The sequence below is a fragment of the Rana temporaria genome, chromosome 7 (genome assembly GCF_905171775.1).
Source record: "Rana temporaria chromosome 7, aRanTem1.1, whole genome shotgun sequence".
In the NCBI taxonomy this organism is placed as follows: Eukaryota; Metazoa; Chordata; class Amphibia; order Anura; family Ranidae; genus Rana; species Rana temporaria.
In genome coordinates this window covers 207644325-207669129 of record NC_053495.1, presented here as the reverse complement: position 1 = coordinate 207669129, position 24805 = coordinate 207644325, and the positions used below count along the sequence as shown (strand labels likewise).

The window sequence follows — 24805 nt, the reverse complement described above, 5'->3', positions numbered from 1 at the left end:
TTCCCCCCCCCCCCCGCTGTGTTCTTGGAAACACACATAGGTAGATTCACGTACAGTGGAATAAAGTTACGGCGGCGTAGCCTAGTGTTATTAGGCTACGCCGCCGTAAATTAGCTAGGCTAGTAGTGATTCTAAATCAACTTACCTGCTAATCTACGGCGGCGTAGCCTAAAACGAGCGGGCGTAAGGGCGCCTAATTCAAATTGGTTGGAGGGGGCGTGTTGTATGGAAATGAGGCTTGACCTCACGTTTTTTGACGTTTTTTGCCACTGCGCATGAGCCGGGCGCTTACATTTCCCAGTGCGCATTGCGGCTAAGTACGCCATACGGGCCTATTGATTTCGACGCGGACGTAACTCCCGATTCGCGGACGACTTAAAAAATTCGAACCTCGCGGCGTGAACGGCGGCCATACTTTAACATTGTTATTCCACCTCATAGGTGGAATAACTTCAGGCCGCCTAAGGCCTTACGGAAACGACATAATTCGACTGCGGCGGGATGGCGTACGTTCGGGAATCAGCGTACAAGCTCATTTACATAATCTACGCCGGCTGCAATGGAAGCACCACCTAGCGGCCATCCGAAAAATTGCAATCTAAGATAGGACGGCGCAAGCCGTCCCATCTTAGCTTTGTTTAAGCGTATCTCTGTTTGAGCATACGCTTAAACACATGGCGGCGTAGATTCGGAGTTAGGCCGGCTTATCTACTGATAAGCCGGCCTAACTCTTTGTGAATCTACCTAACAGTTCCCCCGAACACAGCGGGGACCAGTGGAAATGCGCGGCGCGACTCGCGCAGTGAAGCCGCAACGCTTCACTTCCTGGTTCCCTCACCGAGGATGGCGGCGGGGACAGCCGACTCGACTCGACTTCGGCTGCCAACATCGCGGGCTCCCTGGACAGGTAAGTGCCCATTTTTTAAAAGTCAGCAGCTGCAGCATTTGTAGCTGTTGGCCTTTAATATTTTTTGTTTGGGTGGACCTCCGCTTTAAAAAATAAAAATAAAAATAAATCAATGTCGATTGGGAGAGTTGAAACCCCACCCCCGTGACCCTAGAAATACAAAATCTTCACACACAGCTCACACATTCACAATCTTCCACAAGGGGACGCAATCAGTCCTGAGACGCCCGCCAAGCATGTGCGGTGTGCTTAATGATGACGTTTAATCTGCTTTTATTTTACCTTCCCTGGTTCCCCTCCCCCCCATCAACATTTTTTTATTAAAATCTTACCTTTTTTCATTATTTACCTTATTTTAGCCCTATAGCATTGTCGTCCCCTGGTCTCTGTACTCCTCTATATGCAATGCAGGCAAATCATGGCTGGTGGGAGGGGCCTGTACATCACTTCCTGTAAACATCCCAGCACCCCACCAAGCAGTGGGAGGAGTCATGCAAAAAAATCGAAATGCCCTGATGGCCAGGTGTCAGTCTGCAGGAGTGGGCGTTCCTAGGCAGGCTGTGTTTGCATAGGCAACGCCCACAACACCTCTATGATTGACAGAACTGAAATCCAATGAATGAAAGGGGTGGGGGGAATCATGCCCCATAGTTGGTGTCAGTGTAAAGAATAGTTCCCCCCCCCCCCCCCAATGGCCTGGTCATTAAGGGGGCAAATCCTTCCGGTCCTTTAGTAGTTTAAGTGCAGAACCTCCCCCCTGAGTCTGATTTCTGTTTTGTATGTAGGAAGATAATAATAATAATAATAATAAATATAATAATAATAATAATAAATATAATAATAAATATAATAATAATGGGCCAGATCCACAAAGAAGTTACGCCGCGTAACTTCTAGGATGCTCCGGCGTATCTTTTTTCTGTATTAAGAAAACAAGATACGCCGGAAATGTTGCGAAGATCCGACTGTCGTCGTATCTTAGTTGCATATTTACGCTGGCCGCTAGGTGGCGCTTCCGTAGATTTACGCAAGGAATATGCAAATTAGGTAGATACGCCGATTCACAAACGTACGTCGTTTATGTAAGGCTTTTTCCGGCGTAAAGTTACCCCTGCTATATGAGGCGTACGCAATGTTAAGTATGGACGTCGGGCCACCGTCAAATTGTTTACGTTTTTCGTTGTTTGCGTAAGTCGTTCGCGAATAGGGCTGTGCGTAAGTTACGTTCACGTCTAAAGCATTGACGATTTGCGGCGTAATTTGGAGCATGCGCACTGGGATTCTTTCACGGACGACACATGCGCCGTTTGTAAAAAACGGCAAATACGTGGGGTCACGATTAGTTAGCATAGAACACGCCCCCAACCAGCCTCTTTTGAATTAGGCTGGCTTACGCCGCCCGATATACGCCCGATATACGCTACGTCGCCGTAACTAAAGGCGTAACTTCTTTGTGAATACAGTACTTTTTAAGTTACGGCGGCGTAGCGTTTCTGAGATACGCTACGCCGCCTAAAGATAGGCGCATGTACGTGGATCTGGCCCATAAATTATAATAATAATAAGTATAATAATACAGATTCCAGGCACTTATATTAGCTGAACACGTCTGTAGGCGGTAAACATTTTATTTTTCTAAAAGCTGCCTGGAGTTCCCCTTTAAGTTCCCTGTAAATCCCGTGGCTGTGACCTGTATCTGTTTTGTAAACTGAACTGGTCGGACTGGTTCCCAGCTCTCCGCACGCAGGCCTCTGAGCTCACACAGGAATCTTCACAAAAACACAATAGAGAAAATTACAAAATGTGTTTTCCGGGCGGTGGGGGCCGGTCCTGACCTGTGAGTGGGGCCCCCGCAGTCTGTTTAGTTTCTCCTTACGAGTAAAAAATAAAAATAATTAAAAAAACGACCCGAAAAACTACAAAATATCATTTACTTGCCAGGGACCTTCACAGGAGTCTGTGCTACAATGTATCAATATTTACATACACAGCCTGGGGGGGCACACAAAAGATCACAGGATGCCCCCTTCGACCATCCCCCTGCGCCTCTATTTACCCACCAGCACCAGGAGAGGAAATTGGAGTCACAGGTGGGGCCTATTAGGAACAGGTGGTGGGAAGAGCAGACAGCTGCGTTGTACAACCAGAGACGGTCCCATTCACTACGCCGACATCCCTCCAGATCCCTCCAGCAAAGGCCGCATTTATATTTTAGCGCTCCGTAAATGGGCGAGAGTTTCGCGTGAAAAGCGCCTGTCGCACGTGTGTTGCCATTCATTGTTAATGGCACTCCAAAATGCCAAAAAAAAAAAAGAAAGACGTGCATTTGTTGCGCTAAAAACTTGTGCGACAAACGCAGCAAAACGCGCGGTTAAAAAACACACACAGTCCAGTAAATAAATAAAAAGGTACGTGAGCTTCTTTGCTACGTTTGTCACCCATACGGCAGGCCATTCAAATAAATGCATGCGGCGCAAAAAAAAAAAAAAAAACACGCCACGATTTTGAATGCATGGTATATATACTTTGTAATGTGTAAATGTTATATGGTAACTATTTCAATACAAACGAGCGGGATTGGATTTACGAACACGGAACACGGAAATTGGCCAACATATGTGATGCACAAAACTGGCGGGGTTTCCCATCGCGGATCTCACAAGTAGGTGGATCCGCTGATATGAACTAGGGGGGGGGGGAGGAGACAATGGGGTAGATTCAGGTACCGCTGCACACTTCTCACGGAGGCGCAGCGTACCGTTTTTACCCTGCGCCTACGCAAATTATCTGCGCTACGCTTCATTCATGGAGCAGTAGCTATATAATTTGCGCGGGCGCTCCTTAAAACTGCCCGGCGTAAGGGCGCGTAATTGAAATGATCCCGTGGGGGCGTGGATCATTTAAATTAGGCACGTTCCCGCGCCGAACGTAGTGCGCATGCTCCGTCGGGAAACTTTCCAGACGTGCATTGCGGCAAATGACGTCGCAAGGATGTCATTTGCTTCAAAGTGAACGTAAATGGCGTCCAGCGCCATTCACAATTCACTTACGCAAACGACGTTAAATTTTAAATTCGCGATGCGGGAACGACGGGTATACGTAGCATTGGCTGCCCCTGCTAATAGCAGGAGCAGCCTTACGCGGAACCCGACGAACGTAAACGACGTAAACTGCGTACGCAGGGCTCGCGTAGGGTTGTGAATCGGCGTTAGTATGCAATTTGCATACTATACGCTGACCACTACGGGAACGCCCCCTAGCGGCCATCGTAAGAATGCAGCCTACGATACGACGGCATAAGGAGCCTTATGCCAGTCATATCTTAGGCTGCAGTCGGCGTAACGAGGTTCCTGAATCAGGAGCATTTGAAACGCCGGCGCAAGTAAGCAATTGCGCTGCATAACTATGGTTACGCAGACGCAATTGCTACCTGAATCCACCCCAATGACTACAGGACCGAGGGCGGGGCTTGAGGATATTGCACTCTTTGGTCATTGCAGAAAATTGAGCCCCAGCGACCATTCTGAAACACGCTGGCCGCCGGCGCCTTTTAACGCCTGTGTGTACAAGCTCTCATGATTCTCATACATGGTCTGATCTTTGTAACACACCTTCTGATTGGACGGGAATCCTTCAATACCCGATTGTTATCTTGTTTCTTCCCTTATAAAAATGACCAATTCTATCACCGATGATGCAAAGCCCCCTCACTGTCCATCATTCTCAGGAGGCCTCCTGCCCACCTTTGAGGACACTTCTGGATTCTCCTGTGGAGTGTTGAGCACTTGCCAGAAAAGATCTGCATGTCTATACAGATCATACCAATAATCGGTTTTCCCAAGAACCCCATCCCCCCACCATGCAATCAATCATTCCCTACCTTCTTAGAACAAGAAACACAGTTGAGGTGGGTGAGGGATCTGATGATGTAGGATGGGAACAGATTGGAAGATGGACTTAGATACGAGACGAGATGAGCAACACCAAAATTGTATTTGTTTTCCCCGATGTTAGGCCTACTAAAGTCCTAAAACCCTTTTCCGATTCCCCCTAAATACAATGTATAACTTCCCTATATCAATGTATACGAGTGTCCCTAAGAACGAATTCATGGAATGTTACCAAAGACAAAGCATGGTGTCTGTAGGGGGTCCCAGCCTTTGTCAGCAGTTTCTACAGTGGGGGTCCAGGCCTTTGTCATGTCATGGGTCACTTGCCAATTGTCTAAAGCTGAGGTCTCCAAACTCTCTAAATAAAGGGCCAGTTTACTGTCCTTCAGACTTGACAGGAGCCGGACTATGGCCATTAGAAGTAGAAAATGCCTCTACATCAGTGGGAGTAAACAATACCCCATTAGTGAGAGGAATTGTGCCCCATCCTTGGTGTCATTGGTAGAGAATAATAATGTCCCATCATTGGTGTCACTGGGAGGAACTGTGCCCCTTCATTGGGAGGAACTGTGCCCCTTCATTGGGAGGAACTGCGCCCCTTCATTGGGAGGAACTGTGCCCCTTCATTGGGAGGAACTGTGCCCCTTCATTGGGAGGAACTGTGCCCCTTCATTGGGAGGAACTGTGCCCCTTCACTGGGAGGAACTGCGCCCCTTCACTGGGAGGAACTGCCCCCCTTCATTGGGAGGAACTGCGCCCCTTCATTGGGAGGAACTGTGCCCCTTCATTGGGAGGAATTGGGAGGACTAATGACCCATCATTGGTATCAGTGGGAGGAACAGGGCCCCACCATTGGAATCAGTGGGAGGAACAGGGCCCCACCATTGGAATCAGTGGGAGGAACAGGGCCCCACCATTGGAATCAGTGGGAGGAACAGGGCCCCACCATTGGAATCAGTGGGAGGAACAGGGCCCCACCATTGGAATCAGTGGGAGGAACAGTGCCCCACCATTGGAATCAGTGGGAGGAACAGTGCCCCACCATTGGAATCAGTGGGAGGAACAGTGCCCCACCATTGGAATCAGTGGGAGGAACAGTGCCCCATCATTGGTGTCAGTGGGAGGAACAGTGCCCCACCATTGGAATCAGTGGGAGGAACAGTGCCCCACCATTGGAGTCAGTGCGAGGAACAGTGCCCCATCATTGGAGTCAGTGCGAGGAACAGTGCCCCATCACTGGAGTCAGTGCGAGGAATAGTGCCCCATCACCGGAGTCAGTGCGAGGAACAGTGCCCCATCACTGGAGTCAGTGGGAGGAATAGTGCCCCATCATTGGAGTCAGTGGGAGGAACAGTGCCCCATCACTGGAGTCAGTGCGAGGAACAGTGCCCCATCATTGGTGTCAGTGGGAGAAACAGCGCCCCATCACTGGAGTCAGTGCGAGGAACAGTGCCCCATCACTGGAGTCAGTGCAAGAAACAGTGCCCCATCACTGGAGTCAGTGCGAGAAACAGTGCCCCATCACTGGAGTCAGTGGGAGGAACAGTGCCCCATCACTGGAGTCAGTGGGAGGAACAGTGCCCCATCACTGGGGTCAGTGCGAGGAACAGTGCCCCATCACTGGAGTCAGTGCGAGGAACAGTGCCCCATCATCATTGGAATCAGAGGGAGGAACAGTGCCCCATCACTGGAGTCAGTGCGAGGAACAGTGCCCCATCACTGGAGTCAGTGGGAGGAACAGTGCCCCATCATTGGAATCAGTGGGAGGAACAGTGCCCCATCACTGGAGTCAGTGGGAGGAACAGTGCCCCATCATTGGAATCAGTGGGAGGAACAGTGCCCCATCATTGGTGTCAGTGGGAGGAATTGTGTCTCCTCTGTCGTGTCACTGGAAAAAACTGTGCCCCATCATTGGTGTTATTGGAAGGAACTGTTCCCCTTTGTTGGTGTCAGCAGGGGGGCTGGGGGAATTATGCCCCCTTGTGGGCATCAGAGTGCTGCATCTGGCCCCCGGGCCGCAGTTTGGAGACCACTTTTCTAAAGCAATAGGGACCTTCATCATCAGCAATCATTCAGAATACAAATTATATTATTTTGGACTTGGGAGGAACCAAATATTTCAGAAGATGCTTAAAAAAATAAAAATGATGTAAAAGTTTCTAATTAGTAAATAAATTTGACCTGAAGCCAGCTTGATAGCCTTGAGAGACCAAAGCGAAGGAACCCCCACCCCCCTGCCCCCGTCTGCTACCGACCAGGATAGAGGCCAGGGCTCCATATTATACATTCCTGCCCATCACCCGCTCTCTGCCCTGCAGCCTGAGGTCGTCACACAAACTCCAGAGACACCTCAGCGTTCAGATCAGTTAAGCCGGACAAATATTTGCATTAGGACAAGTTCCAAGAAGCAGCAAAGTATAACAAGAAGCCCAAGTAGGCCTTTGGACTTCACCACCGAGTATGGAAGCTCCCCCATCACGTTGGAGCTGCTGCTGCTTCTGGGAAGGCACCCTCTGCCACCCATGATGGCAAATTTAACCCCCGAGCGTGCCAAGGCCGGGGGCCGCTGCTCCAGCCTTTCCGCAATGTGCTCTGCCCGCCCTGAAATTAAAGAGGCTTTCTCCTCCGAGCCTGGGAAATAGACTAATATTATGTTCCTGGCCCACTTCCCAGCCATAAAAAACAAACTGCAGCATTACAAGGATACACAATTAGCTTGGCACACAGGCCGGGGAGGCTCTATCGGGTCTCTTAGTCTTGCACTCTTGAATCAAAGTACATTAGGGAGTTCCAGTAATAAAAGCCCCCCCGCCAAACAAAAAAAAAAAATAGGTAATTGACTGAGCCCCACAACGATGAGCATAAAAAGTATTTTCGACCCCCTCCCTTCAAAAACAGATTTCCTCTTCCCAAAACTGCCCTATATAGAAAATTCTCACAGGTTCATAACATTCAGATTGTTCCCATAACAGCCGTAATAGCGAGTCCAATAAAACCCGAGTTCGTAAACACAATAAAAGGCCGCCGTGTACGCTCTGACCCCATTTTAGTTAATAATTAGGCAAAAAAAAAGAAAAGAAGCAACAAGCATCTGCTGGCCACCAAAATCACCAGAATTGGTTGGAAACCCTTTAAGACCCCCCCCATTGGGGACCATCCCCCCGGGTTCCCCATAGATTCAAATATAACATTTCTTTCATCCAGCATGCAACCAGAATAAAGGATGAAGCTCCAAAAATTCCCAACTGCCTTCGGCTGCCGTACAGAACCGAAGATCCGTGTCAGCCCAACATACAGAACTCCTCAAGTGTTCCACCACAATCCCCTTACATCCTCTGCCAGCAGGAACGGGCAAAAAAAAGCCTAAAACTTGGCAAGCCCACTGCTACCAGCCGGCAAAAAAAAAGCCCATTCTTTTCGGTGGCCAACAGCAACGAAAAGCAACGTTAATAACCGTCCCAGCAACAGCAACCGTCCTCGACTCCAATCCAAACTCGGCAAAGTGTTGGGAGATTTCGAACATGCTCAGAATTCGAGAGTCTCTCTCCAGAAGGAAAAGGCCGTACTCGTTACAGGTGCAAGCGGCAACAAAAACCCAAGAAAATAAACAAAAACATCAAGATTATGAAAACTGGAAACAAACCTGGGAGGCAAGCAGCCGGCTTCGGCGATCCAAGGCACATGGGTTTATTTTTAAAACAGGAAAAGCTGGCTTCCAGCTTCGTGCTCAGCCCGGCGAGCGAGAGAAAGCGAGGCTCTTATTTTTCCTCAACAGCCGAGCGGAACGAGACAAATCGCGGCACCTGCTCGGGGGTAATCCCTTCTTCCCTCGCCGCCTTGTATTATTCCATATGCTGCAGGTAACACCACCACCACCGAAGGTTTCCTCACCACCGAAGGTCTCCTCAACACCGAAGGTCTCCTCACGGCCAATTTCCACAGACGCCCATCCGAGTTCTCCGGAAAAAAAAAGAGAAAACGGACAAAAAAAAAAAAAAGGTTTCCCTCAGATATATTCCAAAGGTGACGTTTAATCCGTGATCCGGGTGATATGTCTCGATGGCGTTCCTGGCGGTTTTATCCCTGAGGCGGTAAGGAGGGTTGGGGGGGGGAAGAGGAGAGCTGGCTTTTACCTGAAACAACTGCCAGCCAGGCGATCTCTTTCTCTGCAAGCCTCAGAACTGAGCCGGGCTGAGACCAAGCTCACCCACCCTACAAGCAGGGGCCTGGCTAAGCTGCAATCCACGCCCCGCTCATTCACCACTGCTTTTGTTTGACTTTGGGAAAGAAAAAAAAAAAATTTAACCGCTTCACCGCCGGCTCTGCTGAATGAAGACAGCGCTGGCTGGACTGCCAAACCGTGGAAAGGGAAGTCACAAAGAACCGTGGAGTTTCCACGGGTAGAAAAATCACCGGAGAAGAGAAAGCAACATGTTATTTTACAATAAAAAGCACCTGGAATTTGTAAATGTTTTTGTTGCAACAATGTATCCAAATGTATCGAATGTGTTCAAACGTATCGAATGTATCCAAATGTATCGAATGTGCTCAAAAGTATCGAATGTGATCAAACGTATCGAATGTATTGAATGGGTTCAAATGTATCCTAAATATTCAAATGTAGCCAATGTGTTTAAAAGTAGCCAATGTATCAAATGTGTTCAAATGTAGCAAACATTTTTAAATGTATCCAATGTGCTCAAATGTATTTAAATGTATTGAATGCGCCCAAATATAGCCAATGGCCCAGATTCACAAAGCACTTACGCCGACGTATAACAAGTTACGGCGACGTTAGTGCAAATGTGCGCCGTCGTATGTGTGCGCCAGACCCACAAACAGATATGCGCCTAAAAACAGGCTACACCCCGCCGACGTAGCTTGCTTACGCCGGCGTAGGGTGGGCGCACATTTAGGCTGGGAGCATGGTGCCGCTCCCATTGATTTGCCATTCAAATATGCGATTCACGAACCTGCGTGCGCCGGACGCATGGCTACGCGAGATACGCGTAAGTTGTATGTCCGGCGTAAAGTTATTCCCCATAAAGGAGGTGCAACCCGGCAACAGACATGAACAGGTCTGCACCAGAGAACACAAGACGGCGTATTTTACGTTGGACGTGTGTCTGGCTGGGTGTAGGTTACGTTCACGCCGTACGCAGTGATCCGGCGTAGTTTAGGCAGTTGTTCCAACGTGGTTGTGAGCAGGCGCAGGGGGAAGCGTCCACGTCCTGGCGCAGTTCGTGATAGGTATCTGTCTGGCGCTCGGCCCATCATTTGCATGGGGTCACGCCTCATTTGCATGGGGTCACGCCCACTTCCACCTAAGGCCGGCGTACGCCTTCGAATCCCACAATTCAATTCCACTACAGGAGAGTCAGGACGCTCTCTACATTGCAGATAGAGAAAGGAGCTGTGTGCTAGTGGGCGTCCTGACTCTCGTGTAGTCCAAGGGAGGGGGCGAGCACGACACTCCACACCAGGGAGAAAGCCTTGCATTGCTGTGTGGAGTTACAGACAGAAGAACATGAAGTGAGGATTTCTCAGAAGAAATAAGGACATTTAAAAGCAAAATGGAAGGATGAGGTAAGTGAAGGAGGACTGCACTCAGGAAGCTATTTAGGGATTTTTTTTTTTACCTTTACAACCCCTTTAAAGCGGAGGTCCATCTAAACAAAAAATATTAAAAGTCAGCATCTACAAATACGGCAGCTGCTGACTCTTAATAAATGGACACTTACCTGTCCAGCGCGTCTGCGATGTCAGCAGCGGAAGACAAGCAAATCGCTCGTCTCTCGGCTGCCCCCACCACCGTCCTCAGTGAGAGAATCAGGAAGTGAAGCGTTGCGGCTTAACTGCCCAGTTCTGTACTGCGCATGCGCAAGCCACACTGCGCATCTTCACTGGTCCCTGAACTGTGTGTTTCCCAGAAAACAGCGGGGGGGGGGGGCGGGAAAGTGGCAGAGATACCCGCAGATTCTGCGGGTATCTATGCCTGGAAGTGGGTGCAAACATCTGTATTATACCCCCCTCCCCCCCTGAAAGGTGCCAAATGTGACACCGGAGAGGGAGGAGGGTTCCGAAAAGCAGAGGTTGACTTTTTGTGTGGACCTCCGCTTTAAATGTATTCAATGGGCCAGATTCACAAAGAATTGCCCTGGCGCAGCGTATCAGAGATACGCTACGCCGCCGTATCTTACCTGGCGGAATTTCGAATCCAGGAAGATTTTGCGCCGTAAGTTACGGCGGCGTAGTGTATTTCTCGGCGCGTATTTCAAATTGGGCGGGTAGGGGGCGTGATTCATTTAAATGAAGCGCGTCCCCGCGCCGATTGAAATGCGCATTCTCCGTTTCGAAATTTCCCGCCGTGCTTTGCGCGGAATGACGTCGCACCAACGTCATTTTTTGAACGTAGACGTGAGTTACGTCCTTTCCTATTCACGGACGACTTGCGCAAAAAAAATATTCAAAATTCGACGCGGGAACGACGGCCATACTTTAACATGGCAAGTCTATCTATACGCCGCAAAATACCAGCTTTAACTATACGCCGGGAAAAGCCGACTAGCGACGACGTAAGAGAATGCGACGACCGCGCGTACCTTCGTGGATCGATGGAAAAAGCTCATTAGCATACCCGACGCGGAAAACTACGCAAACTCCACCCAGAAGTATCGCACCTACGATCCGAAGGCGTTCAAAGCCGTACGCCTGTCGGATCGAAGCCAGAAGCCGTCGTATCTTGGTTTGAGGATTCAAACTAAAGATACGACGCGGCAAATTTGAAAGTACGCCGGCGTATCAGTAGATACGCCGGCGTACTCGCTCTGTGAATCTGGCCCAATGTGTTCAAATGTATTTAAATGTATCGAATGTTCCCCAAATGTGTTCAAATGTATCAAATGCGCTCAAATGTATTGAATGTCCTCAAATGTGTTCAATGTGTTCAAATGTAGCCAACTTTATCGACTCATGGTCAGAATTTGGGGACACAAGGACAGCGGCGAGAGTAGCCGAGTGTCTTATTTTCGGAGAGGGAATGATGAATGTGTGACCTAGATATTTGTCCACTGACAGGAGCGCAATAATTATTATGTTAATTACATACAAATGCCAACAATTCTAACGAGATTTATGAAAGGGAGTAGATGCTGCTGGAAATAGATGCGGTTGCTCAGCTAAAATAAAAGTTCCGGGTCCCATCCACACTTAAAGTGACAGGACACTCTCATATCATATATATTAGTTTTCTTTTTTCGACCTGTTTTCACCTGGTGATCTGGCCAGTAACACACTTCCTGTATTAGAGCGCCCCCTCTCTGGATGAAGGCGCACAGAGGGCACCTTTGGACGGCAGCATTGTCAGTCTGGGGGGGAGGGGAGGGCTGCCACCTCATCCCTTTAAACCCGACCACATATTAATTACACAGGTTTTGTGGCTGATAAAGGTGGTAATTAACCACTTAACCCCCGGACCATATTGCTGCCCAAAGACCAGAGCACTTTTTGCGATTCGGCACTGCGTCGCTTTAACTGACAATTGCGCGGTCGTGCGACGTGGCTCCCAAACAAAACTGGCGTCCTTTTTTCCCCCACAAATAGAGCTTTCTTTTGGTGGTATTTGATCCCCGCTGCGGTTTTTAGTTTTTGAGCTATAAACAAAAATAGAGCGACAATTTTGAAAAAAAAAATTATTTTTTATTTTTGCTATAATAAATATCCCCCAAAAATATATACCAAAAATTTTTTTTCCCTCAGTTTAGGTCGATACGTATTCTTCTACCTATTTTTGGTAAAAAAAAAAACGCAATAAGCGTTTATCGATTGGTTTGCGCTAAAGTTATAGGGCCAGATTCACAAAGAGATACGACGGTGTATTATCTACAGATACACCATCGTATCTCTGACTTACACTGGTCCTATCTATGCGCCTGATTCATAGAATCAGTTAAGCATAGATATTGCTAAGATCCGACAGTGTTACAATGTGTTACACTGTCGGATCTTATTTTCGATTTAAAAATGGCGCCGAGGGCGTTCCCGCTGATTTACCTTGAATAATATGTAAATCAGCGAGATACGCAAATTCACGAACGTACGCGGACCCGACGCAGTCTTCTTACGACGTTTCCGTAGCGGCTTTCCTGTCGTATACTTACCCCTGCTTTTATCAGGCGCAGCCAATGTTAAGTATAGCCGGCGTTCCCGCGTCAAATTTGAATTTTCTAACATCGTTTGCGTACGCCGATTCACAAACACGTGCGTCGCAAGTCACGCTCACGTCGAAACCGCTGACGTCCTAGTGACGTCAGTGGGAGCAATGCACGCCGGGAAATTCCCTGGACGGCGCATGCGCATTTAAATTGGCGCGGGAACGCGCCTGATTTAAATAGTACACTCCCCCTAGCCGCGGAATTTGAATTCCGCCGGGGGATTTAGGATCCGCCGCCGCAAGTTTGGAGGTAAGTGGTTTGTGAATTAGCCACTTGCCTCTCAAACTTGCGGGAGCGGATCTTAAATCACGTAGATCGAGCGGATCTATAGATCCGCTGATCTACGTGAATCTGGCCCATAGCGTTTACAAAATAGGGGGTATTTTTAAGACATTTTTATTAATATTTTTTTTTACTAGTAATGGCGGCAATCAGCGATTTTTTTTCGGTACTGCGACATTATGGCGGACACTTCGGACAATTTTGACACATTTTTGGGACCATTGGCATTTTTATAGCGATCAGTGCTATAAAAATGCATTGGAGTACTATAAAAATGCCACTGGCAGTGAAGGGGTTAACACTAGTGGGGGCGGGGAAGGGGTTAAGTATGTTCCCTGGGTGTGTTCTAACTGTAGGGGGGGTGGACTCACTAGGGGAAATGACAGATCGCTGTTCATACATTGTATGAACAGAAGATCAGCATTTCTCTCCCTGACAGGACCGGGAGCAGCTGTGTGTTTACACACACAGCTCCCGGCCCTCGCTCTGTAACGAGCAATCGCGCCCACCGGGCACGGGAGTCGGGGGCGAGCACGCGCCCCTAGTGGCCTGCGCGAGAGCCGATGTTATATTACGTGCTCTCGCGCAGGGGAGCCAACTTACCGCCGTAAAACGACGGCGGCTGGTCAGCATGTGGTTAAACTCACTTGGTGTCTTATCTGAATGATATTAGCCTCAGAACCCGTGTAACTCATATGTGTTTGGGTTTAAAGGGATGAGGTGGCGACCCTAGGAGAGGGGAGGGTTAGATGGACTAGCAGATTTAGGTACACTAACAAATTAAAGCTGATCATTGTAAGCACTCCTGACAGTGGTAAATAGTTTGTCTCGTCTCTGTAACTGCAAGAGAGCTTTTTATTTTGAAAAACAATAGGCTTAGTTGTAAAGGAAAAGAAAATGTCACCTTAATGCAATCTATGCATTAAGGTGAAAACACATCTGATGATGCCGCCCCCCCCCCCCCCCCGAGCCTCCTTTTACTTACCTCACCCCTCGAAAGTCCGGCACTCGGGCCCGAGATCCTCTTCGCCGCTCAGTCTGGCCGCTGATTGGCTAGAGCGAATGGATTGAGAGCAGCGCAGCCATTGGCTGGCGCTGCTGTCAATCACATCCAGTGACGCGGCGCCCCAAGGGGCGGGGCCGAGTGATACAGCGAGCGGCTATGGCTGCTCGCTGTATCACGGCAGCGCGCCCACAAGGACTCATCACCATGCAAGCTCTCTTGCATGAATGTGGCGAGTCCTTGCGGGGAGGACCAGAGACAGCCGCCAAGGGACCCCAGAAGAAGTGGATCGGGGGCCACTCTGTGCAAAACGTGTGTATGGGCCTTTAAGTCGGAGGTTCACCCGGAAATGTTAATTTTTAACCTTAGATAGATGCTCATTTTGTCTAGGGGAATCGGCTAGTTTTTTTTAAATCGAAGCTGTACTTACCGTTTTAGAGAGCGATCTTCTCCGCCGCTTCCGGGTATGGTCTTCGGGACTGGGTGTTCCTATTTTGATTGACAGGCTTCCGACAGGCTTCCGACGGTCGCATCTATCGCGTCATGATTTTCCGAAAGTAGCCAAACGTCGGTGGGCAGGCGCCGTATAGAGCCGCACTGACGTTCGGCTTCTTTCGGCTACTCATGACGCGATGGATGCGACCGTCGGAAGCCTGTCAATCAAATAGGAACGCCCAGTCCCGCAGCCCATACCCGGAAGCGGCGGAGAAGATCGCTCTCTAAAACGGTAAGTACGGCTTCGATTTAAAAAAAACACCCGATTCCCCTTCACAAAATGAGCCTCAATCTAAGGGTAAACATTTTTTTTAGGGTGAACTACCGCTTTAAGAGTGTAAGTACTACAGAACCCCTCTCCTCCATAGCACAGAGGGAAAGTATACTGTAGTTGACAGAGATGGCTGGGTACAATGGGCCAGATTCACGTAGGGGAGCGGCGGCGTAACGTATCGTAGATACGTTACACCGCCGCAAGTTTTCATCGCAAGTGCCTGATTCACCAAGCACTTGCGATGAAAACCTACGCCGGCGGCCAATTCAAATGGGCGTGTGCCATTTAAATTAGGCGCGCTCCCGCGCCGAACCTACTGCGCGTCCTCAGTTTCGTAATTCCCGTCGTGCTTTGCGCGCCGTGACGTCATTTTTTCGAACGGCGACGCGCGTATCGTAATTCCGTATTCCCGGACGGCTTACGCAAACGACGTTCATTTTTAAATTTCGACGCGGGAACGACGGCCATACTTTATACAGCAATACGATTGCTGTGTAAAGTTAAGGCACCAAAAACGACGACTAACTTTGCGACGGGAAACTAGAGGCGACGTAGCAAACGCGAAAATCTGTCGTGAATCGCCGTAACTCCTAATTTGCATACCCGACGCTGGTTTACGACGCAAACTCCCCCCAGCGGCGGCCGCGGTACTGCATCCTAAGATCCGACAGTGTAAAACAATTACACCTGTCGGATCTTATGGATATCTATGTGTAACTGATTCTATGAATCAGCCGCATAGATACTCTGAGAGATACTCCGTCGTATCTCGTCTATGAATCTGGCCCAATGTAAATGATAAGAGTGCCACACAGACAGAAAGTTAATAGCTCACTGGATTTCTGGCAGGTGGCCGTCCATTAGGGGCGCCCGGGTGCCGCCTCCTCTCTCCACGCCACCTCCTTATATGCAATGGATAGATTCATGAAACACTGATCCTCAATCTGGCCAATCAGAAGCGGGTGTGAGACGTGTTTTCCAATTGGCCGAAAAGAGAAGACTCCCGATTGGCCGCTGAGGAGGAGGGAGGAAACGGAAGCCGCCAATGCCTGTGGAGAGCGGTAAGCAGGGGAAGCCGCCGGTAATGGGGTAAGTGCTATCGACTGTTCGGGGGTGGCATACTGTTTGCTGCGGCCCCCCCCCAAAAAAAAAAAAATTCCACCGGCCGCCATTGATCAACAGGTATTTTTTTTGCACTTATTAAACAGATCTAACAGAACTCTTCCCATGGTATATTTACCTGACCAAAAAAGAGCAAATAATAAAAGTTCATGAAATATAGTTGAGGTTGGGCTCCAGGTTCTGCTTTCCGTCCCTCCCTGATCTCTCCCTGATCTCTCCAGGACAATGTCCACTCACCTACTGCAGATAATCTACATCATGTAGAAAGAGAGATTAGCAGGGACATGACACAATGGGACTGCGGATACAACCCCCCCCCCCCCCCCCCCACCACTGACTATTTACTGACTAATGGAACATTTCTCCAGCCAGGATTGATTGCCTGACAGGGCAGACAAAAGCAGATCATTCCCCCTCACATCTCCGCAGGGTTCAAACGTGTCCCGGCCAAACAAGAGCCGGCACCGGCCCCTGGGCCAGACTGGCGAGGAGGGCGGCATTCCAACTTTTCAAAGAGCACACAAAGGGCCCCAGTACAGGCGCAGCTCTGCGATAAGAACGTTTGGAGTGGATTTACTCTCCCCCCCCCCCCCTGGCTTCACCAAAACTGATCCCAGCTAGGCCTGATTGTACAGGAGCCACTCAGGACAGGACCCAGGGAGGTGGTGATACTGAAGGGGCACTTCATCTCAAGAGGTCAGATTTATGCCCGATACCAGAGCTTGTAAAATAGAGGAGCAGATGGGCAACAACAGGGAGATCACCCGGAAAACTCAACTTAAAGGGTATTTCAGGGCAAAAAATAAAGATGTTTAGTATATCTTTGCACTACACACATTTCCCGTATTGTATCCCAATAAACACTGAAAGGACAGAATAAATAGCTATCAATGGGCCAGAAATATAATGAGCTCCTACTTCTATTTAATATGACATCACAGTGTATTCTCAGCTCCGAATTCCTCACCACATGTTGTCAGCCCTTCCTAATTCATTACTGATGCATTACAAAGACCACTGTCCTCTGCATTCTATATATCCATAACTCCTCCTCCTCATCTCCATAACTCCTCCTCCTCATCTCATTGACCCTCCTCATCTCCATAACCCCTTCTTGTCTCCGTGTCCTCTCCTCAACCCTATCGCCCCCATCTCCATTGCCCCCTCAGGTAAGAGAGCTGCCGCTCCAGGTGAGCTCACTAGGGTAATTGATGTCCACTCAGAAGCAGATGGGTGCTGGCAATGCACAGGATGTGCAAAAACAATAAGGATATGGACAGCCGCACTCCAGTAACTTGAAAAAAGACGTGCCCTTTATTGGGTACAGGAAAAAATGCACTACAGATATCAGCACACAGTGGGATAAACAGCTGACGCGTTTCGCATTGAGTGTCAATGCTTAATCATAGCTATGATTGCACATCCATTGCCCCCTCACCTCATTCCCATAATCTCTCCATCTCCATAGCACCTTCTCCTCATCTCTATGTCCTCCTTCTCCTCTCCATAACCCCTTCTCCTCATCTCTATGTCCTCCTTCTCATCTCCATAACCCCTTCTCCTCATCTCTATGTCCTCCTTCTCATCTCCATAACCCCTTCTCCTCATCTCTATGTCCTCCTTCTCCTCTCCATAACCCCTTCTCCTCATCTCTATGTCCTCCTTCTCATCTCCATAACCCTTTCTCCTCATCTCTATGTCCTCCTTCTCATCTCCATAACCCCTTCTCCTCATCTTTATGTCCTCCTTCTCATCTCCATACCCCTTCTCCTCATCTCTATGTCCTCCTTCTCCTCTCCATAACCCCTTCTCCTCATCTCTATGTCGTCCTCCTCATCTCCATACCCCTTCTCCTCATCTCTATGTCCTCCTTCTCCTCTCCATAACCCCTTCTCCTCATCTTTATGTCCTCCTTCTCATCTCCATACCCCTTCTCCTCATCTCTATGTCCTCCTTCTCCTCTCCATAACCCCTTCTCCTCATCTCTATGTCCTCCTTCTCATCTCCATACCCCTTCTCCTCATCTCTATGTCCTCCTCCTCTCCATAACCCCTTCTCCTCATCTCTATGTCCTCCTTCTCATCTCCATAACCCCTTCTCCTCATCTCTATGTCCTCCTTCCCCTCTCCATAACCCCTTCTCCTCATCTCTATGTCCTCCTTCTCATCTCCATAACCCCTTCTCCTCATCTCTATGTCCTCCTTCTCCTCTCCATAACCCCTTCTCCTCATCTCTATGTCCTCCTTCTCCTCTCCATAACCCCTTCTCCTCATCTCTATGTCCTCCTTCTCCTCTCCATAACCCCTTCTCCTCATCTCTATGTCCTCCTTCTCCTCTCCATAACCCCTTCTCCTCATCTTTATGTCCTCCTTCTCCTCTCCATAACCCCTTCTCCTCATCTCTATGTCCTCCTTCTCATCTCCATAACCCCTTCTCCTCATCTCTATGTCCTCCTTCTCCTCTCCATAACCCCTTCTCCTCATCTCTATGTCCTCCTTCTCCTCTCCATAACCCCTTCTCCTCATCTCTATGTCCTCCTTCTCCTCTCCATAACCCCTTCTCCTCATCTCTATGTCCTCCTTCTCATCTCCATAACCCCTTCTCCTCATCTCTATGTCCTCCTTCTCCTCTCCATAGCCCCTTCTCCTCATCTCTATGTCCTCCTTCTCCTCTCCATAACCACTTCTCCTCATCTCTATGTCCTCCTTCTCCTCTCCATAACCCCTTCTCCTCATCTCTATGTCCTCCTTCTCATCTCCATAACCCCTTCTCCTCATCTCTATGTCCTCCTTCTCATCTCCATAACCTTTTCTTCCTTTGTCGATGGGGGGGGGGGGGGGGGGCAAAGATTTCAGCTTGGGGTGGGGCAAAGATTTGTGCCAGGAGAGGAGATGTCAGCAGGGGCGTGGATTTGTACTGGGAGGAAGGGGAAATTTATGCTTAGGTGGAGCATGCAGATGAGTGCTCATTTTTTTTTTGGGGTGGGGGAGGGGGCATTTTTGCTAAAAACATAATCATACATCTTTGGGGGGGGGGGGATTGCAATTTGGCATGTCCGCCCAGGGCTCCAGAGGACCTTGTCCTGGCAGGGCCGATACGTGCCATCAGGGGTTTCTGGATCCCAAAGCCGGCTGAGCAGAATTACATATCTCTCGGCAGGTAAGTTGGTTCATATTTGTATGTAGTTCACCTGTGGTGGTTTGGATGGAAAGCAGGTTTGACCAATAGTACATCTACACCTGGCAGGTGCTGACATGTCTTGTGCACCCATCACTGCGATATCTAGAGTGTTCAACGTGTACAGGATGGCCAATCTTCCTAAATGCAGAGTCACTCCGTTCCCCAATGGTGGTTCCTGACCCCGGCTCAGATGTCACAATAGAGGAGGATATACCTGGGGGACACAAGGACAGGTGTCTCCACACATACCTGTACACGGTTACAGCGCAGCGCCTGGAGAACATGAATCAGGTATCACCTGCTGCTTCGGGGGACGGAGGAATGTAAACTACACAAGCTGAGAATTTTCCCAGAATAAAGGGAAACTCTCTCTGAGCGCACACTGCGAGCGACGAATTCTAATGCTCGCTGCTGGTGCTTTGTAGACCTATTTGTCCCGGAGCCGAGGCTCTCAGTGCCATCATGGGGCCCCCAATTTTGGGGCAGCATAGGCTCAAGGACCAACTGCTTTTGGGGAAAGTGCAGGGGCCCCTTAATGCAGCTGGGGCCCCCAGGCAGTGCCCAGGTGTGCCCTCTCATTAAGACAGCCCTGCTCCTCAGTCCTTTTCTCTGTCTCATAAGTGAGACATGAGGGATTTGTTTAGACCCCTGGTATTTTACCAAAGGGGCTTCTAAAAAACTGTAAAAAATAAATAAAAAGAATAAAGGCCGCCGATAGACGCCGCGCAAGACACCAAAACTGTAAGTACTAAAATGTTTTAGTACACTTTAGGGGTGCGCGCTATACGCCGGAGCGCGCAATACCCAGATAAATACAGTATATTTAATCATCATGCTGCAATCATTAGTAAATAGATAGGAAAGTATACAATATTTACTCGTTGTAAATCTTTTTTTTTTCTACATTTCTTCAATTACTTCCTGGTTTCTTGCCTAGGCAAATTCTGTCATACATCCCAGGAGGGGAAGAGAGGAGGAGAGGTTTTCTCAGCGAAGCTATACTTGAGCTAAGGGCAGATGGATTCCAGGAAGTAAATGCTACATGAATCATCTGCCCTTAGGTCTGGTTCACACTTATGCATTTTTTTTAGTGCGTTTCCAGTTTTCTCTGAAACACCCGGGAACGGAGTATTTCCGAGTGTTTCCAAATGGCTCCGAAACCGTTCTGAGTGTCACCGCCGCCCCCCTCACCTCTGGCCAAATGCGGTACTGCACATTCCATCAGCTTGAATTCTGCTCATTTTGCGAGACAACACTCGCAAACCGAGTCAGGATTTTTTTTCTAAAGTTGCTCGTCTTTCTAAACGCTCGTTAATCGCATTACTCGTAAAACCGAGGTTCCACTGTAATTGCAAATATATAAAAATGAGATCCCTTCTTCACTGAATTCTCCTCCAGCCATCTTTTCCCATAATCCTCCAGGCTTTGCAACTCAATGGCCCAGATTCTCAATGGCGTTACGACGGCGCAACACCATTTGCGCCGTCGTAAGTCCTAATCTGGCCCCGGGTATCTATGCGACTGATTCTTAGAATCAGTTACGCATAGATACCCATTAGATCTGACAGGCGTAAGGCTCTTACGCTGTCAGATCTTAAATGCAATTTTTTTTCCCGCCGCTAGGTGTCGCATCGTCGTTTTCCCCGTCGTCTATGCAAATTAGGTAATTACGCGAGATTCCCGAACATACGCGCGGTCGATGCTGAGAATTTACGACGTTTCCGTAGCTTAAGAGACGCGTAAAGTTGCCCCTGCTATTATAAGGGGCAACCAATGTTAAGTATGGCCGTCGTTCCCGCGTTGAAATTTAAAAAAATTACGTTGTTTGCGTAAGACGTCCGTGAATGGCGCTGGACGCCATTTACGTTAACGTCTAAGGAAATGACGTCGGGGCGATAATTTACCCGACGGAGCATGCGCAGTACGCTCGGCGCGGGAGCGCGCCTAATTTAAACGGTGCCTGCCCCATTTGAATTGGGCGGGCTTGCGCCGAGCGCTGTAAACCTGCGGCGGTGTAACGTAAATCACATACGTTACGCTGCCCAGGAGCAACGTAATTGTATGCGAATCTGGGCCAATGCGTCTATAGCCACACAGGGCGTCAAACTTTTTTTTTTCTCTTGAAGTATTCAGACTGCCTTTTTTTTCTACCTCTCCCACAATAAATCGGAGGCGATTATAACTGGGAAAATTCAGAAAAGATCTACCGTATTTTCCGGCGTATGAGACGACCTTTTGGGCTTAAAAACTTGCCTCAAATCCCGGGGGTCGTCTTATACGCGGGTACCAGACCTCCATTATTTAAAAGCCGCGCCTCCTCCTTGTGGTGTTCCGTGATAGGCGGAACATTTGGTTTCCCAGCAGAGCCTCTGTTCCGTGTTCCGCCTATCACGGATGTCTTCTCATCCTCGACTTCGGACGAGAGGACGGAACACAGGCGCCTATCACGGAACAGCATGAGGAGGAGGCGCGGCTTTTGAATAATGGACGCCCGCAGTACAGGACTAAGTGAGGCATTTTGACGGCAGAGTGAGGCATGGGGTGGCAGAGTGAGGCATGGGGTGGCAGAGTGAGGCATGGGGTGGCAGAGTGAGGCATGGGGTGGCACAGTGAGGCATGTCGGGGGCACAGTGAGGCATGTCGGGGGCACAGTGAGGCATGTCGGTGGCACAGTGAGGCATGTCGGTGGCACAGTGAGGCATGTCGGTGGCACAGAGAGGCATGTCGATGGCACAGCGAGGCATGTCGGTGGCACAGCGAGGCATGTCGGTGGCACAGCGAGGCATGTCGGTGGCACAGCGAGGCATGTTGGTGGCACAGCGAGGCATGTTGGTGGCACAGCGAGGCATGTTGGTGGCACAGCGAGGCATGTTGGTGGCACAGCGAGGCATGTTGGTGGCACAGCGAGGCATGTTGGTGGCACAGCGAGGCATGTTGGTGGCACAGCGAGGCATGTTGGTGGCACAGCGAGGCATGTAATGGCACAGTGAGGCATGTAAATGGCACAGTGAGGCATGTAAATGGCACAGTGAGGCATGTAAATGGCACAGTGAGGCATGTTGGTGGCACAGCGAGGCATGTTAATGGCACAGCGAGGCATGTTGATGGCACAGCGAGGCATGTTGATGGCACAGCGAGGCATGTTGATGGCACAGCGAGGCATGTTGATGGCACAGCGAGGCATGTTCGTGGCACAGCGAGGCATGTTCGTGGCACAGCGAGGCATGTTGGTGGCACAGCGAGGCATGTTGGTGGCACAGTGAGGCATGTTGGTGGCACAGTGAGGCTTGTTGATGGCACAGCGAGGCAAGATATCCCAAAACCAACATTTTAGCTGGAAAATTAGGGGGTCGTCTTATACGCCGGCAAATACGGTATTTGTTGCTTAAGCTGTGTAATAACATAATGTTCCTCTACACTTGTACCTGGCCGCTGCTAATCTGCAGAGGAATGCGCAGCGCAGGAATTAGCCGGCGTCCACCTTCTCAGCTCAGGTTCCTCGCGGCTCCCATTCTCTCCTCTGGGAGGAATGACGTCTCTAATTAATACTCTCAACACAGAAATGCGGCTCGACTGGATCCAGTTCCCCTGTTGTCTGCAAAGCGTCTGGCTTCGCCGTGATGTCATCCCCAGGTGCACCGCGAGCGGCGACTGGGCCGCAGCCAAAGCGGCATCATATACCCACTTAAAGGGAGGCGGCGCAGATGGCATGCAGGTTACGTCGCGGAAAAAGAGCCACTCCGGAATCTATAAACGTTTCCACACTTCTACAGGAATTACCGAGAACCTCCGTGTCACCAGAGAGGGAAAGCTGGATTTCTTAAAGGGTAACTCCACTGAGGGGAAAAAAATAGAAAAAATACAATAAAAAATAATATAGCGTGTACAATTGTGACACCTAAAGGTGCCGATAATGGTCATTCATATTCATTTTAATGTCGAACATAATAAAAGTCTATATAAAAAAAAATATATATTTTTAAAAAAACTGTCAGGCTGGGATCCCTGCATCCAATTAGCAATAGCAGGAGATTTGGACCGTCTCTCTCTATGGAGCCGGTTCACACATTTCCGCAGCAGGTCCGGCGTGTCTGTTGGTCAGTTTCAGGTCCGGTGTGTCTTTTGGTCAGTTTCAGGTCCGGTGTGTCTTTTGGTCAGTTTCAGGAACGGTGTGTCTTTTGGTCAGTTTCAGGTCCGGCGCGTCTTTTGGTCAGTTTCAGGTCCGGAGCGTCTTTTGGTCAGTTTCAGGTCCGGCGTGTCTTTTGGTCAGTTTCAGGTCCGGTGTGTCTTTTGGTCAGTTTCAGGTCCGGTGTGTCTTTTGGTCAGTTTCAGGTCCGGCGCGTCCTTTGGTCAGTTTCAGGTCCGGCGCGTCTTTTGGTCAGTTTCAGGTCGGGTGTGTCTTTTGGTCAGTTTCAGGTCCGGCGCGTCTTTTGGCCAGTTTCAGGTTCGGCGCGTCTTTTGGTCAGTTTCAGGTCTAGTGTGTCTTTTGGTCAGTTTCAGGTCTGGCGCGTCTTTTGGTCAGTTTCAGGTCCGGCGTGTCTTTTGGTCAGTTTCAGGTCCGGTGTGTCTTTTGGTCAGTTTCAGTTCCAAATTCAGCCCAAAATTCGGGCTGCAATCGGACATATGTCACATGTGAACCGAGCCTGGTTTTTGGTACCAAAATGTCCATTGGGTGCCCCTCCAACAACTACTTAGGTACATGAGAGGCCACTGTGACCCGAGCTTGTTGTGTCAGCCAGTGGCGGTTCGTCCATAGAGGGCGCTGGAGCGCCGCCCCCTCTGGCTCTCACCGCCACTGTGTCTAATAACATAGATTCATGCATTGCACCAATCTATGTTATTATCGCCGCTGCCGCTGTTCTATTCAGATGGTCGGCGCTCATGTCCGGCCATCTGAATAACGGCAGCTGGTTGGCCAACGTCTCTGATAGGCTTTTCCGAGTACAGCCCTCGGGTCCCGGAAGCTTATACAAGGAACGCACTAGGGATGCGCTCCTTGTATAAGACTGACAGGCGTCTCAGCCAATCAGGTTGGCCGATTCTGGCTACCCGTAACCTGATTGGCTAAGACGCCTGTCAGTCATCGAGGGTGGTAGAAGACATCGAGGGACGTGGATGGCTGACTCCAGTAAAGGTAAGTGACGGGGGGCACTTTACAGGGCACAGCGGCGACATCAATGGGCACAGTGGCGACAATGGACACAGTGGGGACAATTAAAGGGCACATCGGTGACAATTAAAGGGCACAGTGGTGACAATTAAAGGGCACAGTGGTTACAATTGATGGCACAGTGGCTGTGTTTGATGGCATGGCACAGTGGCTGCGTTTGATAGCATGGCACAGTGGTGACAATTGATGGCACAGTGGCTGCGTTTGATGGCATGGCACAGTGGTGACAATGGATGGCACAGTGGCTGCGTTTGATGGCATGGCACAGT

General features: G+C 49.4%; 1 protein-coding gene across 18 annotated transcripts in view; it reads right to left on the bottom strand.

Moving 5' to 3' along the window:
* The window catches only part of PTPRF (protein tyrosine phosphatase receptor type F), a 1292748-nt gene that overhangs the window by 397639 nt on the left and 870304 nt on the right, over positions 1 to 24805 (bottom strand). For 11 of the 18 annotated variants that reach the window (XM_040360891.1, XM_040360897.1, XM_040360893.1 and 8 more), the window contains exon 1: positions 8441 to 9022. The exons of 1 other annotated variant lie outside the window; for it this stretch is intronic. The gene's annotated coding sequence lies outside the window, so the exon portion shown is untranslated. Of the gene's footprint in view, positions 1 to 8440; positions 9023 to 24805 lie in introns of those variants that run through there. 6 more of the 18 variants (XM_040360898.1, XM_040360903.1, XM_040360902.1 and 3 more) reach the window with 1 other exon arrangement.